This window comes from Myxine glutinosa, chromosome 1 (genome assembly GCF_964187855.1).
Source record: "Myxine glutinosa chromosome 1, kmMyxGlut1.1, whole genome shotgun sequence".
Lineage (NCBI taxonomy): Eukaryota > Metazoa > Chordata > Myxini > Myxiniformes > Myxinidae > Myxine > Myxine glutinosa.
The window spans coordinates 54,934,162-54,953,017 of NC_136261.1; the positions used below are offsets into that span (position 1 = coordinate 54,934,162).

General features: G+C 44.3%; 1 long non-coding RNA gene across 1 annotated transcript; it reads right to left on the reverse strand.

Annotated features, from left to right (window-relative positions):
• Positions 1-6,324: 6,324 nt before the first annotated feature.
• Positions 6,325-16,710, reverse strand: LOC144890673 (uncharacterized). The gene is made up of 2 exons (XR_013622403.1): positions 13,759-16,710; positions 6,325-13,631 (listed from the first exon to the last, which is right to left on the reverse strand). It is a non-coding gene; the product is annotated as an uncharacterized LOC144890673 (long non-coding RNA).
• Between the last annotated feature and the right edge of the window lie 2,146 nt (positions 16,711-18,856).

Sequence of the window (18,856 nt, forward strand, 5' to 3'; positions counted from 1 at the left end):
CCGACTCGGCTGGACTCGGACCCCAGGGTTAGGCGGAGGATGCTGTTTTGTTTGTGGGGTCAGGCAAATAACAAAAGAAGGAAATTGTCCTTTTAGCAGGGGGAGATTAATTTGATATTCCACGAGTCTCCATCACACATTCCATATAATTCGTCCCTAACAAAATGGGCTTTGGGACAAAACAAAACAAAACAGGAATCCCGTTATACAGAGAAATGTTTTTTCGTGAGTTTAAAGTACATAGTAAACTTGCAAAATGTTTTTTCGTGAGTTTAAAGTACTCCGCAAACTAGGAAAAAACTTTGGTGAGTTTGAAAAATACAGTAAACAATAAAAAAAAGTTTATTTAGTGAGTTTATAGCACTTGATAAATTGATGAAAGTTATTATCCATCCAGATCCAGTTATATGGTGCTTTGGTGGTATGTGTGCAGACTGGCTGCTGGTTGCATCATTTTCTGCGGGCGTCGCTTCTGCTGATGCAGTGCCCCCCCCCCCCCCCCCCCCATTACAAGTCACCTGGTACTCAGTTTTCCAACCTCAGAGGGATGACAGGCTCAGTCAACCCACCTGGTATTAATTCAACGACTGACAGGGATTTCCCATTCGGCTTCAGCTGGCAATGACCTCAATTGGATTACCTACTCCGATTATATAGTTATGTGGGAGTGTCACGTGATGATCTTAGGTGGCGAATGTCACTCGATGAGTGTTGCTGAGTATCACGTGACCTTTGCTGCTCATGTGACAGACGACGAGGAGACTCCCCAAGCACCTGGTTCCACGCATGGGACAAACGGACACCTACTGATAATGGGATAAAAGGGGGATGCAACAAACAGGGTAGGAGAAGAGAGAAGAGGGGAGGAAGCACAATAACCTGCAGGTAAGAGGGTTTGGGTTTATTCAAAACAACATGTAATTATTTCCAGAACAGCAGAGAGTGATGCAGCTGCTGTCTGCCTATCAGGGGGTGTACAACACAATGTGGGGTCAACTGTACAAAGTCAAGATGGATTTCTAGAGTATTAGAGAGGTATTTTATGTGTATGACGAGCAGGACTGGGGCCACTGGGAGAGGAGCAGACATGAGCTGAGATATGATAGGATATGATCGGATTCCTTTTATTAACAATGCTGACTGCATGAGTTGGAAGAAGCCAGAAATCCAGGTAGGATGGCAGCCTTGCATTCCAGAGGCAACAAGTTTGGCAAGCAGAGCAGGATGCCGGATTGCGGAGAATACCCCCAGAGATCTCCAGGAACACCTCCAGGTCCTGACATCTTATCTGAGATTTCGAGCCTTCGACCAATCAATCATTCCCGAATGTATCCAGTGAATGAGAAAAAGAAAGAAAAAGAGAAAAGTCCTGTATCCAATGTAACATATGTGTTTGTCCATTGTCGGCTACTTTCCTTGTAATTCAATTAAAGGTACTCGGATGTCTACCAATGTCTGTGTCCTCCAGATATAATCATGTACAACCCCCAATGAAGTCGAAGATGAATGTGCAACGAGGACATTATGGAATGGAGTCTAAAGACAATGAATAAGTACATGTGGAATTATGCAGGATTTGAACTTAGGTTCTCAGCAGCATGAGCTACAGGTTCAGATCATGAATCAGATCAAACCAAAACAAATTGACGACTTTTTCTCTTTCTGCTTCCATCTTTGGGAGTTGTTTTGTTACCCGTCCCACTTATCTACGCCACAAGGCATTGGAAAAGCAAACCATGAGCCGGTCCTGGCCGCTCGAGGAGGAATTTACAAAATTGCATCAGTCTGCAATTCCCATCAAGAATTCCCATCAATCCCAAATTCTCAAAGAAAGGTCGCATCAATCTGGGCACAAAATCATTGGGAAGGTCGCATGCTCGACTCGCGAACTTAGTTTTCATCTCCCCGCGGGTGCGCAACCGCAATGGCATTCCGCCAGACTTTCTCCTTGGAATTCCCAGTTCCCCTTCAACTCCATCTCCCGAACCCCTCCGTGTGTGTGTGTATGTGTGTGTGTTTGTGCATGTCTTGATGATTGTTATCACCACATGTGGGTTTCGAAAGATGGAATGAAATCCTCCCAGGTCTCGAAATATCCACCTCCATTTCAGTAAGGGATTTCATGGACCAATTTGTGAACGTTTTCTTCCAAGGGCTCTTTACAGCATTGTCACCGAGCCCCAGACAGCTTCAAACTGTATTTTGTGTGTAGCTATATTCCCAAAGATGTCTTTTTTTAAAGATCTCTGTAAGGTTCTTCTTCATCAGTCCCATTGCTCCAATAATCACTGGTACAATTTCAGCATTCTTCAGCTTCCGGGATCCTTTCACTTCATTCTTGAGGTCTCGTTATTTGGGCATTTTCGTGATTTCTGTGTTGTATAGGCCAAAATCACTGGATACTGTCACCTCAATTAGCAGTCGTTTTGTACCTCAGTACTATATCCGGTCGCAATGCTTTGTTTTCTATGTTAATGCTCAATGGGATCATTAGGTCATACGTGAGCATTACTTCCTTGTTTCCTTGCTTTTGGTTCATGTTTCCATGAGTTTTCTGGAACTGGGATGTTGAGACTTTTGCAGATGTCCCAGTAGATTATTCTACATACCTTGTTGTACCTTTGGGTATCCAGCTGCTCTGACATGAGTTTTTTACATCCCAATAGGTGGTGGCTCATACATTCTGTTTATACCTAGCAGAACCTACACTTGTAAGATTGACTCAGTACTGTCATCTTCTTAAAGCCATTGGTGTAGTGTCCTTGGTCTTGCACATTTTGAATGGCTAATACACCCGCTCACGATGGGAGCGGCAGGGGTCATGTTATTATCCTTATGAATTATTGCCAATTGTTATTACTATTACTTATGTTAGATCAGGTCATTGAAAAGATCAGACTTTGCCGCACCATTCTAAATTCCTGAAAATAGAAATTACCTCTATAAAGGTGTCGGGAGTGGGGGGAGAGGGGGCAATATCACAAGTCAGACAACCCATTGGAGAGTGGGGATACACCGACAACTGCGAATTAACGACCAAATGTATCACGGTTTAAAATCGTCATACAGACTGACACCAAATTGCGTATTTTAGTATGATGATGATCCGTTCTCCATTCCAGTTGACCAGACCTCTTCTTAGCCATTCAAAAGAGCCTTCTTTGTCTACTCCCAATCTGTCCAACTCTTTTTTATACCCTCCTGCTCTTTTATGGGTTTTTCATTTGTCGGTGTATATCTGTTGATCCATCATTGGATCACGGGCCATGTTGATATTTCATTTTATATTTAAGCCTCCCTTTATCAGATAGGAGAAGGCTTTTTGCTGTTGTGGGGTTTGTTTCTACAATTGGCGCCACCATTTTTAATGGTACTACAGTTTCTTAGATCCTAGGAGTACTACACCATTCATAATAAAAAATAATTCTTCCTGCACTCTTAACACTTCAAATTTTCAAACTGTATCAATTTCTGAGTTGTATCTCGGAGCCGGCTGGGACTTTTGGAATGAAATTTTGCATCAATAATGTGAATAGAAATCATGTGGGGTTAAACTATTTTTTTGAACTTCAACTAATTTTTAAGGTCATGACCTACTGTACTTATAGACACTTAAACATTTTTCACCATAACTCAACTAAAGTTTGTCCAGTGTGAATGAAATTGCCCTCACTCGATAGCCTAGAGCAAGTCACATTTGAAGTTAATTTATATGATTCCCCTCTGAGTTAAAGGTCAATCAGACCTAAATAGGTCTTACACCCCTAGGAGTACTAAACCACCATTTAGGTTTTTCTCCCTTTTTCTGCCAAATTTTGAAATGTATCTTGGATCTGGCTGGAACTTTTGGAATGAAAATTTCCTCAATAATGGGAATATAAATTTGTGGGGTTGACCTAATTTTTTGACCTTGACCTAATTTAAGGGTCATGACCCAATTCAAAACATATTTCATCATAACTTGACTGAGGTTTGTCCGATAGGAACAAAATTGCTTTACTAGATAGCCGAGAGCAAGGTGCACTTATGCTTAATTTATATCATACCCCTCCGAGTTAAAGGTCAGGGTCAAATTTTGGCCTGAAAAAAAAATACGTTTTTTGTCATTGTTCAATTTTGCCATCACAGAATCTCAAAGAGCGCTTGGCCTTCAAGATGTTCATGCAACACGATAGCATACGTGCACTGATGCTGTGCACCCCATATTTGATGTGTGTGCTTCCGAACATGAGATTAATGGTTTGGACACTTTTCTTAGAAACCATGGAAACCCTGGCTATGGCGATGCGTTCAACTCCTCAACTTCAATAAACATGGCAACTATGGCCTTATTCGTATATGGGTCAGCTATTTATTATGTACGCAGTTATTATGCCATTGTTGAGTGTGTGCGTGTAATTATCAAGTTTGCATGAGAAGTCAAAATACTTTTATTACCCCACGTACGAAGCGAAAAGCAGGATGAATCTATTGGTCCATTTTGTGTGTCTGTCTACAGACGTCGGTTTATGATCGAGGAACTACATTATTTTAATTGAACGTTATATTTTGAACACTGCAGAACAAGAGCCTTAACATCAATCGAAGCACAAACCTGCAGTTTAGCAGTACTTTGGCGCTGAATTAGGCAAACTGAATGAAATCTCATCCCGAGCATGCATGAGCACAGAGGCGTAAGGTCATTGTTTAGATCTGTCTGCATGTCTGGCAGTCATACGAAATTGAAAATCATTGCAGACAGGAAAATTACTGTTTTAAAGGATGCAATAAAGGACACAAACAACAGGCACGAATAAATAATTCAATGTGTTAAACAAGGTGGTGTAAAAGACGTTACATCAACGGCGGTAAACTTTTGGAAAAAGTTTTTTTTTCTGGCTTTAAAATCTATTTTATTTAAATTTAATTACATACTTTAATACTGTAGAATACAAATTGCCTTGTTGGCACTTCAATAAACCTCCAGTTGAGCAGTACTTGGACAAAATAGGATGCCATTTTATGCCATTACGAACAATCAAATGTGTCCTTGCGTTCTCAGCGTTGGGGAATATTGATAATCAGATTCAGACAAAAAAATATTGAAAAGGCTTGGGTTATATGAGATATTTAATTTTTTTACAGTTTCTCTTTGTATTTTGCCCTTTCTTTTGTTTCTTTGTGCACTGTATTTTATCCATATTGCGTCATCCATTCACTGTGGCCTAAAATCTGATTGTGGTTCAATATGGCTGCATTTAATAATGATGAAGAAGATGGACACCACCACGCACTGACTTTTCAATACTGTAGCTACAGCAAATATATTTTCCAAATACATATAGATTCTTCTCTTGGGTTAGAAATCCCATATGTCAAAACCTCTTCCAAAATGGCCATATATGGTATTTATATATGGCAGATATTTTGACTGCCTTAATCCCCTCCTCACCATCCATATGCTCCAATCATGCCCCTCCTTCTCCTTACTCCTATTCATTTCCACATCTCTCGTTCCCATCCCTTCTCACCTCTTCTTGCTTATCTGAATTTACATTTTCTCAATTTAACCCATCCCCTCCCCCCTCACTTAAATAATAAATTAATATCTAAATCCTGTGTGCGAGAAATAGATCCATTGCCCTCAAGCAGATCATTCACAAAAGTATCTATAGATTGGCTGAAATTTCTCAGCTGTGAATATTTGCCACAAATTTACTCAATTCAATAAAGCCCTTTCTGTGCTGATGATTTTCTGGTATTGCATTCCATCTTGGAAGAGTTTGGTTCGACCAATTGTTCCCAAGATCGTTTTCGGACTCGAGTTGAGGGCAAGGGGAAAACGACTTGATTTGAGTTGGTTTGTAGAACTCTTTGAGAGTTGGGTCACAACCAGAGTCTTAAAATAACTCATTTTATGTGAACCATATATTGCTCATGTTGTCGTGATAGATTTGAAGCATCGTAGGAAACCTTTCAAGTTTGTCCCCGAGAGGACTATAACTTTTAGAACATGAGAAGATTCGCAGAATGCATGATAATACACTTGTGCCAAAGTTATCTTTCAACAAATAAACACCAGCAAATTGTTTTGTGAATGATCCTGAAAAAATGCTCTGAAGAATTTTTCACGACTACGCAGTGAGAATCGTGAAACTTTGCGGTTTGTGGATGTGTTACTGATTATGTTTGTGTCAGACTTAAGCAGTGGGTATATTTAATATCCAATGTGGAAATTTGTCTGAATGTCTTGCTTTAGCTGCTTGAAAGGGGGATATACAGTATATATATATATATATATATATATATATATATATGTGAAGAATCAGCTCTTCGTTTGCAAAAGAAGTCCACAATAGCCTGGAATGGCGCAGCTTTATTAAAGAACCAACTTATACGGATCCGGAGGAGACCGACGTCTACAGCAATCTACAGCAAGAACATGCCACGTCAAGCCTTCCTGAAAACACATTGATTCCCAGTCCATTTATATAGGGACACGTTTTATCAGGAAATCTCCGAGGGAACAAACAACACTGGGAGAGGTTCCTCCCACCGTTATCATTCGGGGGAGTCAGCCCGTCCTTATCAATTGTTTTTCTGGGCTCCGAGAAAACAGAACTGTAACTCACAAAGAGAAGAGTGTATGCTTAGCCAAACAAACCCATATATTTTATGGGTTTGTGTACATGAGTAATCCAAAGCATGTCCACACAGAGTCATGCGTTGCACAAAATATATATGGTTAACGATCATGTCATTCTACTAGTATCACGCCAAACAAGCGCATGTGGGCGTGGCCCCACGACCAGCCTCGAAAAAAGCACACGCATACAATCTGTTCAGCATGACCTCATTTTAAGCCTCTCCTCATCCAAAACCAAAACGAAGCAAAAACCCTTTATTTACTTTATGAAATAGCATTTTTAGACATCATACAAATCATAACACATTAGCACCCAACGTCTACAACCGAACTTTAGGCAATAACAAATCTACTACTTGACATTCCTTCCTCTTGTCTCGTCGAGACAAAGTATCTTAAGAGACAACGTGCCACATCGGGCTTTATTGAAAAATAATTGTGTAATGCGGGTATTGAAAAAATAATTGTGTAATGCGGGTATCTCCCAAGGGCATATCGTGCGCCCATAGTGCCTCGCCCGTGCATTTGGCGAACGTGTCGTGTGGTGCGTGCTCGGAGCCTGAGGGCTCAAAACATGAAAGTTCATTAACGTTTCGGATCCACAACGAAGACGTCTGGTCCAGATGAGGTTCTGCTCCGCCAGAGGGTGCATCACTTCCCCTGCGGAACTGGCTCCCCCCACCCTTTGCAGACGCAGTCCTTGCAGATCTTCGAAGTTAATCAACGGTCATGCCCATGAGGTCCCTCACGTGTTGCTGTTCTGGGGAATACAAAATGTCGTCAGTATCTTGTGTCTCAATTTCCTGGTCAGGGTACAGAGCGTAAAAATCCGAATCCGAATCACTTGAAGCAAAGAGATCCGCAACATGTGGATCAAAGAGATCCGAAACATTTGGATCAAAGAGATCCGAAACATTTGAAGAAAAGAGAGGGACTTCCTTTATGTCAAAGTCTCCCATGGGCGCCTGGTCGGCTTGCGGGTCTAGGACATCCGCGTCGGGTCCCTCAACCGCCAGACCCAGTGTCGCAATCAGATCCATAGTTGGGTCGGAAGGGGGCGTGCAGCTGTCAGCTTGTAATACATAAGCAGCGTTAGCCAGTACACGCAAGGGGTTTATAGCACAAGTATCACAGTCATCACATACACCGTTACAGGCAGCAGCCAGTTCCCACATGGGATCCACACAAGTATCACAGTTGCCACAAAATTCAATGCAATTTTCTGGAGCGCCGGTCGCAACTGCCTTGTTGAAGGACCCGTTCAGGTCGACGGCCTCTGTGGTCAGAGCCATAGTCGTTGTCGGCGGCTTCTTCACTTTCCATCCTGTAAAATACTTTCTCATATAGAGGAGGACTAGAGATTTCATTAGTGCCCCCCAAATTACTACCCCGATTATCACAGCCAGTGCGGTCAATAACCACTTCACTATGGTGCCCGTCCATCCCTGGAACCAGTCAGTGAGCCAGCTAAATTTATAAGAGTTCTCGCGCGCGATCCGATCGATTGTCAGGGCGTGGCTAGTTTCCCTTAGTCTCACTATTGCGGCTGACACTCCTTCAGATGGATCGGGTATGTAAGTGCAACATTTTCCCTCTATAATTCCGCATACCCCTCCTTTCTCTGCCAAGAGCATGTCCAAAGCCACCCGATTCTGCATCACCATTGTACGCATGTGAATTACCGTGTCCAATAGTATGTCATGAGCCGTAGCGGTGTCGTTTGCCACCTTTTCTAGGGTCAAAGCCAATTTATCTATCCGGAAACTATCCATGACTGTGCCCGCTCCTGGGAAGAAGAAACCAAACACCTTTTCCCCTAGGCTCCCGTGTAGTTTAGTGGTTCCATCTTCGTTCATGACTGACCTCTTATAACGCCTGTCCAAGGACTTTGGGTCTAGCTCATCCAGTATCTCAACGTCAGGAAGGACTGAACCCAGATAACATGTGCCCCCCCAATTATTTGGTAAATAGGGGTAAGCCTTGTCGCCGCATATAAACATTGTCCCATGGGGTGGGACCAGGTGGGTGGATAAGCACTGGAGTCCCTTTACCACCCCATTAATCCTACTAACCCCCCTAAAGAATGTTATAGCCGTTATGTTGTGGTTGTGTTTATCTTGCAGTACTATTTGTAATGTAATCCCCGAGCTCCCTTGTCCCAGCTTTCCGGGGAGAGTGTAGGCGCATTCTGATTCTCCCATACGCAAGTGGCCGGAACCCTGGAGGCAGACCTTCCCTTTCTGTGGTTTGACCCAGACGGGGGCAGGCCTCTCGGCCACATGGGCAATCATTGACGGGCGATAATTAAATTGTCGATTGCAACTCTTGCCGTTGTCAACCCCTTCTCTTTCCAGCGTGGTGACTAAACATGGGGAATCGATAGGTTGTGAGCAGAGGTCATTGAGGGACAAGGGTAGCACTATCATGTGTATTCCTGTGGTGCCTGCTTGGGGAAAGCGCATGCACGACCAGCAGTGTGTCCTATTTTGAATTGTTGCCACCTCCCTGGCCACTTTCCAATATGTGTTTTCCCCCTTTTTTTGGGGCCTTATCCTGGGGTTGTGGCGTGAGTATGTATTCGATGCATGGTATGTAGTTCTTTTCGCCACCGGCCGCGCCAGGGGTCCAGACGCTGCACCGGACCTGCATAGTCATGCCTTTCCCTAGGCGTGTGCGTGTTTGTAGCTTAAAATCAGGGGTTCCCCATTTGTATCCTGGTTGGGCCAAGGTCTTAATGCTAGCTTGCCCGTCTTCCCGGAACTCTCGTTGCTTTTGTAGTACCATGCCAACGCGTCCAGGCCCTGCCGACAGTGCTAGCCAATTTATGTTCACCCAATTTGTGTGCAGGGCTTTCTGTTCGAAACATGGTAGTGATACTCTTTGTCCCCATGTTACGGTGAGGTGTCGGGTTTCGTTTTCGCATCTATTGGAATCGGAGTTTCCCCTAGCTGCTGTCGCTATCAATAGTATTGTACCTATGATTAGGCCCATCCTTACTGTGTTCTGGGGGTGTGGTGTCTGGTGCTTGTATGGCCAACTTACAGTGCGTGGCGTGGATCCACGAAGTCTTGCCCTCGCAAAAGACTGCCGTTGGTGTAGTCAGCAACACCTGGACTGGTCCCTTCCACCTTGGTTCCAAGGCGTTCTTGCAGGTGAAGTGCTCCACGAACACCTGGTCTTTTTCCTCTGGTGGAACACCTGATCCACAAGTCTCCTGGGAGCGCCTGGTCTACAGGTCTCCAATTTCCTAATCCACTTTTTTCCAAGTGGATCCAATTTTATTCAATATTCAATTTTTAAATTCAATCCCATTTAATCCAGTCCAATTCAAATTAAATTCCATCCTTCTCTCAGCATCCCATTACCTGTTTCCAACATCAATAAAAATAAAATTATAAAATTAATAAAAAATCAATCATCTCAACTCTCAAATCGAATCAAAAAATAAAAATAAACGAAAATTACTTCAGCGAGAGTTTCAACTAGAATTACCACAAACCAACCACCTTTAACCTCCATTAACACAAACACAAACCACCATTAACCTCGATTAATACAAACAAACCACCATTAACCTCCATGAACCTCCCCCTATTATTTATTTATTTTCACGAATAAACAAATAATAGAAATAACCTGGTCTACTTCCAATTTCAATTCTGGTCAGTTCTGGTGTCTGGTCACGCACAATGTTTTCCTCACCCACTGTGATTCGCTCACAATAGATTCTCACTGTTATGTCTGAAATTAAGCTACCCTACTGGGTATTCGTGAAGGGGGTCCATCTTTCCCAACCCCTTCCTTCACACCAGCCACTTCACGTTGTCCACCATACTCACTGAATTGTCATCAATTCTGAAATTCGTCTCATGAAAACACATCCCAGAGTCTAGTGTAACAGCCAGACAAACACATAGACACGCTGAAGACCCCAGGGTACCCATCAAACTAGCTTGTCCCCAGATCAACAACACAGCGAAACATGTAATTTTACTAAAATAATCACTTACTCATAACTAATACTCATACCACTAATTACTCATAATAGCTCATAATTACTTATGTAATTACTCATACCAATACTTACTCAAAATAATGTAATATCCCAATCTTCGCCCTTTATGCAAATCGAAGCACCCCGGACAACCCACGACCAATATCAACCACTGTAGCCGCCTTCCCCTCCAGGCAGCCACACACAGCCACATACATCTCCATCCACGTCACACAAGACAACAGCCAACGAGTGTGTCCACCACACAGAAACCTTTGGCAATGCAACAACCGAACACCCAGACAACCAACAACAAAACCCAATCCATCTCCATGGCTCATCCAGCAGTTCCAACTTAATCCAGCTTCACATACCGATTTCCCCAAAAACTCGTGAAACTTCACCCCCATTTTGGAAAAACCCTGGACTAAACCCTGACACCCTAAATAACTTCAGACCCATCTCCAATCTACCCTTTCTGTCAAAAAATTTTTTTTTGGAACGTGCTGTGGCCACTCAACTCAAACATCACCACTCTGCCAATAACCTGTATGAAACATCCCAATCCGGATTCTGCTCCAGCCACAGTACTGAAACTGCTCTCCTCAAAATCACCAGCGACCTTTTCTCTCCTCTGATGCCGGCAACCTCAACATTTTCATCCTCCTCACCTCAACGCCTCCTTTGACATCATCAATCACGCCATCCTCCTCACCCTGTTTAGACCAGCTTGTGCCTATTAAACCCAAATCAGTTCACTCCCAAGCTTCACATGGACCACCTACAGCACTGCAAAGATGTCCTCTACTCCACCTACTACCCTCAAATTATCCACTCTGGCTCCGGAATCCCAAAAGCACTCTTCTCTACAATAAACGAACTAAATAAACAAACTTTACAACGTGAACAAACTCCTCAGCTCCCTGGATACCACCACCTTGCTCCACACACCTGTTGGTGCACACCTGTGCACTCACACCTGGTGCCACCTGCACCCTCCTTCCTTCCTGGACCATTCATCCAAAGCAAAATTGACAGCATCTACAACAGCTTAATCACCACAATTCACTCCCCCTTAAGGTGTCCCCCAAGGTTCAGTTCTTGGCCCCCTCCTCTTCGTCCTGTACCTATCCCCCCTTGGTCACTTAATCCGTCATGCACCATAGCCAATGCACCATGGTCTCCAATTCCACTGCTTCACCGATGACATCCAGCTTTTTCATCTCCACCAAATCGTGCTCCACCACCACCCACTCTATCCTGACAAACTGCCTAACTGAAATAAAATTCTAGCTTCAGATCAGCTTCCTCGAACTTAACTACGCTAAATCTGAATTAATCTTCATTCCCCCCAACATCGATGGTTTCCCAGTATCCACATCCGGAATCTTGGCATCATCATTGACCAAAACCCTCTCCTTTGAAAAATACACTAAACAGATCATAAAGACCTTAAACCTTAATCATAAAAACTGAAAAATGCTTCGCCATGGAATAGTCCACCACTCATATAAATAATCATAAGAGTTCTGCGAAACATCTCCATCTTTAAAACTTAGCCAACCAAATTTAAACCACATGTTTTCCCCCCAAAAACAAGTCACATTCTTTGTATATTGCCAACATTGTTCATCGTTTAAGTATCATCCAGACCTAAATTTTTTATAAACCATCAACTTGTAGATGCATTTATTTATATCCCATTAACCCAAGAACTCTCAATTGCTTGGTTATATTTTAGTAATGTCATATATCCATATTTCCTTTCCAAATTGTTCCTGATATACGCATTAATCCCATCTGTCTTCGTTTCCAGATGAACTCAAATCAGGAAATCAACACAAATCCTTATTACCTCCAATCAATTCAAAATTAAATCAAACAATTCAAAACCAGATCGGATCAGCGATCAGAAATCACTTTTCCAATCAACACATTCCAAGCAACAATTCATTCAAAGACCAAGCTTAAAAACACAACTCTCATCTTACTGTGACAAGTAAGCAACCAACCTACTTCACACTAAAACAAATAACTTTTCATCACCCCTTCCTTGATGGAAAAACTTGATGATTACACAAAGTTCCCGTTTACATTTTGTGACTCACAGCTCCTGCCTCCATGGAACAATGACGCCTGAGCACTCAATTAGCCCTCCCAGTACCAAAGACTTACAATCAGACCGACAGACAGACAAATAACAGAGGCATGTCGCCAGCCCCAGCACAGGACATCCCCTTTCCGGGCAGGCATAATATAATCCACAGCATCGAAATGCCAATTTCTATCCGGGGCCTTGCAAAGCCAAAATCCATGCATGCGTGCTCCATCATGCAACCCGATCTGTACTCGGTGCGCCCGGCGCCCCCTATAATCAGTGAGTTATAATAACCACAATATCTCTGGCACCCAACTCGTGATACCACAATTTAATCCACGTTACTTGCATCTCTTCATCCTCACCGCTCGGCCCGGTTAAATTAAATTCCAAGCGTACTGTATTCTCTGTCCACTAATTATGTACATGATTTTGGTTTTACCCACAATATAATGTCCCGATATTCTCCCCAGATTTAGGTTCTATATCCTGTCGTTAAAGCAACACCCTGTAGACTGACTCCGCCTGTCGTTCTTCCAAGGTTAGTGAATTGCCTCTGACCTCTTACCCTTACATATCTCGAACAAAGGTCAAATAAACTTCGAAAGGTCAAACTTCAAATTGGGGTAACCAGCGCTTTATTATCCCACAAGTAATGCAAGTCCGGCGACAATGGACAAATGACCCTTATTGAGGCTCTACATCGCAAAATGCTAGCTTCTACGAATCCAACAACCGTCACACTTCGTCCAAGGACCTTCCGTACGAGGCGTGCTTCACAATGCCCATCGCACATCCTTCCTCGTTCGCACAACGCTTCATCAACGCACCTCCTCGCGCCCACACCTTGGCACAAGCCACACCACATACCGACAGTTGAAACCTCGATATTCCTCTTTCCTCGGACCAGCGTTCTGTTGAAAACGTGACATTTCTGCTCAAATTATTGAATTTCCAAATACTCTCCCTGCAGCGCCCGTGAGGCAGCTTGTCCCACATTATCTGCCCTCAGACCCATATGTGTTTTAATAACAACCTTACCAGCATCGTTCGCCAGCATACCCTTTGTCCGGCGCATCGATCATCCCAAATGCTTCGATGCATCTTCCAGCCGCCACTCCGCACTGTACCTTACTGTATGAACAAGACTTCCTGTTGGAATTTGGCTCCGGAAATTAATTACTCTGTCTTGAAATCGTTTAATTTAACCATCCTAAATAAATCCATCCATATAAATCCATCTTATAAATCCATCTTAAATAACGTATTCGTCCTGTGACATTGCCTGGCATATATGTCGCAGCCGGCCACTATTCCGACATGGCTCATGACTCATGTCTAATTCTGACAAGAAGATGAAGGATGAAGGACATGATATGAAGAAGAAGATTCTGACAAGATACTGACATGTGAACGTCCGACATCCAGCAAAGTCGAAATGACCCACAATGCATTTGGGCACACACTTCCTCTGAGAGTGGGCGAGTTATCGCCGGCACTCTGAGCAGATAATTAAACGAACATTGCCAGGATTCTCGGATAGACGTTTAATTTCACAACACACATGACAAAAATCCGATTTAAATTCAGAGATCGCCGATCGATCTGGCACAACCATCTCAACGCGTACCTCGCGTTGGGACATGCAGTCGGCTGTCATAACAAAGTGCTGTCATAACAAATCTACGATCTGACATGTAGTGAGCTGTCAGAACATTGAGCTGTCAGAACTCATCCCTAGCTAACAGGATCTCCGACGCTTGACCTCTCTGACCCAAAATGCACTATATGACACCAATTCCAAAGGTGAGCTGCCTCAGCGATACATCCCACACATATTGATTCGAATTCTGCAACCATCTCCGAGAAACCGCTTCATATCAACAGTAGATCGACAAGGGCACTCCGGGTGCTTTCCTGACCCGATTTATATCAATTCGCTTCCCAAACAACTCCCAAACAGATGAAAATCCGGACTCAGTTCAGGACCTCGCCTGTTCTCTCGGATAGACGTTAAAATGGACATTCCCGGCCTGAATTTCCCCCAAGTCGAGCAGATCGCTTACAAAGTTTCACACCGAAACCCTCTGCTTTGCACTTGACACACAGACAAACACATTGGCCAGACACACACGTCAATTAACATCCCAATATACATTCATTCCTCATTCATGTTACATCTCTCATTCAAGGAAAAGGATTTTTTTTTGGGACGGGTTTGGACGGGGGGGTGGGTTGAGGTGGAAAGGGAAGGCAGGGCGGGGTGTTGGGGTGTTGCCTAGAGCCCTGGGACTGAGCTCAGGTCTTGGGGGGGTGGGGGGTGTTGCCTAGAGCCCCGGGACTGAGCTCAGGTCTTGGGGGGGGGTGGGGGGTCTTGGTCTGGTATCTGGTCCAGCGGCATCACTCGCTGTTTTACTTGTTTAACTACCTCCTTAATTGTTTTGTCCTGAACTTTGCTTCCTGAACTTGCTTCCTTTGGCTCTGAAGCTTCAAATTCCTACAATGCAGCTCCTGCTTCAATTTTCAATATTTCAAAACCTAACCTGTCCTTCTCACCATGTGGCCACCTGGCCCATTTCCTGTGAGCTTATTTATTTTCTCTTGTCCACCAGGTCCTGGCCTGCTTTATCTGGACCTCTTGTCTAGAACTTCCTGGCTTGACCTCGTAGTTGTCACTACCTTCTTGTCAAACCTACCTGGTACCTGCGCATTTCCCTTTTCCTGGCCATGTCCCTTTGGCCTTCTAAGTTAACCTATGGCCTTTTATCTAAGTTTAGCCACAGCCCTTCGTTCCCTGGCATGCAATGGCATACCCCATCTTGTCTCTGGGCTGTTCCTTCCTGGAAAAATCTTGGCCACCTGGTTTCAGCCTATATGGCTGTCCGACCTCATTTTCCCCTCCTGGTGCTAACTGTAACTTTAAGCTTCCTGTTAAATCCTTACTGATATCCTGCGCAAAATCTATCCTTAGCTTTTTACCCTTAATGTTTATCCAGCGCAAATATTGTAACGTTACTCTTACTATCCTTACTTGTTTATCCTGGCTTTAACAAAGCTACGCCACTCTGAGGCCTAAATGAGCCTCTACTTACAATTTCTGTTCGAGTGCAGACAGCGGGGAAGACAAGGAAACTGAACCCGCGCGAGGGAGGAAGGTACGAATTTGGAATAATAGCCCTCTGATATAAAACAACTCCCACCTTTACTCAAATCAACGTGCCGGCGCCGGCCTCAGGTCAGCCTTCCTCCTGTCCCTCGGGCTCCGTTTCCCGTCCTCCGCGTCTGTTGACACCCCACTCCTGGTACCATCTGTGAAGAATCAGCTCTTCGTTTGCAAAAGAAGTCCACAATAGCCTGGAATGGCGCAGCTTTATTAAAGAACCAACTTATACGGATCCGGAGGAGACCGACGTCTACAGCAATCTACAGCAAGAACATGCCACGTCAAGCCTTCCTGAAAACACATTGATTCCCAGTCCATTTATATAGGGACACGTTTTATCAGGAAATCTCCGAGGGAACAAACAACACTGGGAGAGGTTCCTCCCACCGTTATCATTCGGGGGAGTCAGCCCGTCCTTATCAATTGTTTTTCTGGGCTCCGAGAAAACAGAACTGTAACTCACAAAGAGAAGAGTGTATGCTTAGCCAAACAAACCCATATATTTTATGGGTTTGTGTACATGAGTAATCCAAAGCATGTCCACACAGAGTCATGCGTTGCACAAAATATATATGGTTAACGATCATGTCATTCTACTAGTATCACGCCAAACAAGCGCATGTGGGCGTGGCCCCACGACCAGCCTCGAAAAAAGCACACGCATACAATCTGTTCAGCATGACCTCATTTTAAGCCTCTCCTCATCCAAAACCAAAACGAAGCAAAAACCCTTTATTTACTTTATGAAATAGCATTTTTAGACATCATACAAATCATAACACATTAGCACCCAACGTCTACAACCGAACTTTAGGCAATAACAAATCTACTACTTGACATATATATATATATATATATATATATATATATATATATATATATATATATATATATACATATACTGTATATATATATATACATATATATATATATATATATATATATATATATATATATATATATATATATATATATATATACATACATATATATATATATATTGTTGCGGTTTTGTAAATAAAGGCAACCACCCCCCCCCCCCCCCGCCTCCCCCATAGTTAGTTACACAACAACATGTAGCCTCGCTTAGTTAGTTATTTCTTATTAAATGTGAAGTATAGTCTCCTTCTCAGTGTTAGTATGCGTTGAGGCAGGCAGGATAATGGTAGGCCTCATTGCAGCCTAAAGTGCCTTGTCATGGGCCTAGGACAAGCCTTGCAGGCCCGAGGGAGGAGCAGGAGGGTGTGGCCGGAGAACAGCGAACAGCCAATGGGAGCTGAAGGGAGTGGCCAAGGTTGACCAATAAGGGGCTGTCATGACACGCGACCCCAGGCAACCAATGGAGGCCCATGGAACGTTCGAGTGGGGGGGTCGGGGGGCTATAAAACCCGGCCCGAACCCCTGCTCTCTCTCTCTCTCTGCCCCGACTCCCTCTCTGCCCCGACTCTCTCTCTGCCCCGACTCTCTCTGCCCTGACTCTCTCTGCCCCGACTCTCTCTCTGCCCCGACTCTCTCTCTGCCACAACTCTCTCTCTGCCTGGACTGCCTGCATATAGACGCTCTCTCTGCCACGCGCTCTCTGCCTCGCTGACCCCGAGATACGCTCCTCGGATTCCTGCTACGTGCACATCCGTGATCAACGCCCCATACCGTGAACATCCCCGGCTGTGGTGTCCCGGGTTGGAGCGATCCTTGGGGGTATCCGCCCAACGAGCCTGTCCAGGAAAACTGCACAAAGTGGCCGCGCTTTGTGCGCATTCCCCTCTTCTTCCCCTTCCCAGAACGAATCTGAGGGCCCTTGTCTGGGAACGTAGGTAAGGCCGTTAAGATTCTTCGCTGTGTCCTTTTCCTGTGAATACTGTACCTTGTAAATAAATCCTGTGGTTTGTTTCCAACCTGGCCGTCATCATCCTTTCAACATTGGCCTAGCATTGCCCGAATTAAAACCGCTCGATCGGGTTCAATAGTGTTAATGGCACGAGTTACGCGATGCACAACCGCTCGGGCGTTCAATACCAGTGTGACTCGTGCGAGGTTCAGTCCCCGTTCTCACAGCTGCGTGTGTTGAAGGTACTCGGGTCGTGACCGTTAACCCTTTCACGTGTAGCTGCGGGCTCGGCGGCTGGAATTGCTTAGCAATCCATTCACCACGAGTGTAGTGTGGGTGGCGGCCTCGTGGACTCAGAGTTCAAGGGGGAGCAGGGCTTAACCCACCCTTAGTACGTCGACGAACCCGAGATCCGCAAAAAAATTGGTAATCAGGAGTAGGATTTGAACCCTGACACCAACAAAATTGGTGTCCGGGAGTGGGATATTTGGACCTGGATTGCGCTTCACGTACTCAAAATTACGAGCGTACAAAATTTAGTTTAAAAACAAATTTTTTGGAGTTCGTGCAATGGCTGGCCAAGATGACCAGGTGCCGGTGGGAGTAGAAAATATGGACGAATTAATGACCCAGGACCAGCAGGAACAATTGTTAGAAGGGGGAGTTGATGAGGGTGCAGCAGGAGGAGGAGAAAATGGCGGCGCCTCGCACGTGGCGGTGGAAGCCGAGCCCGCTGTGCAAGTGGGGGTTATGGAGATGCAATTATTCATGACTCAAATCACGGCATACATGGAAAAGATGAGTGAGAAATCCACCAGGGAAATGAACAAAATGGGTGGTCAAATGAGTAATCAGATGAACACCATGAGAGAGGAAACAAACTGCAACATGAAAAAGATGGGGGAGGAAATTGGGCGTATGATGAGCAGGGAGGTATCAGTGGTACGCGACGAGGTGAAGCGGTAGGAGGAGAGTGTGGAGAGGGGGTTGAAGCAGAATACGGCCAAACTGACTGGGGCTATGGGAGTAGTGATGCGGGATGTAGAGAAACCGATGAAGGTCGAGTTAGAGCAGGAAATAATAGGGGCACGACGGGAAATAGAGGTGAAACAGAAGCTGGAGGAGGTAACTTTGGAAAAAGAAGAAAT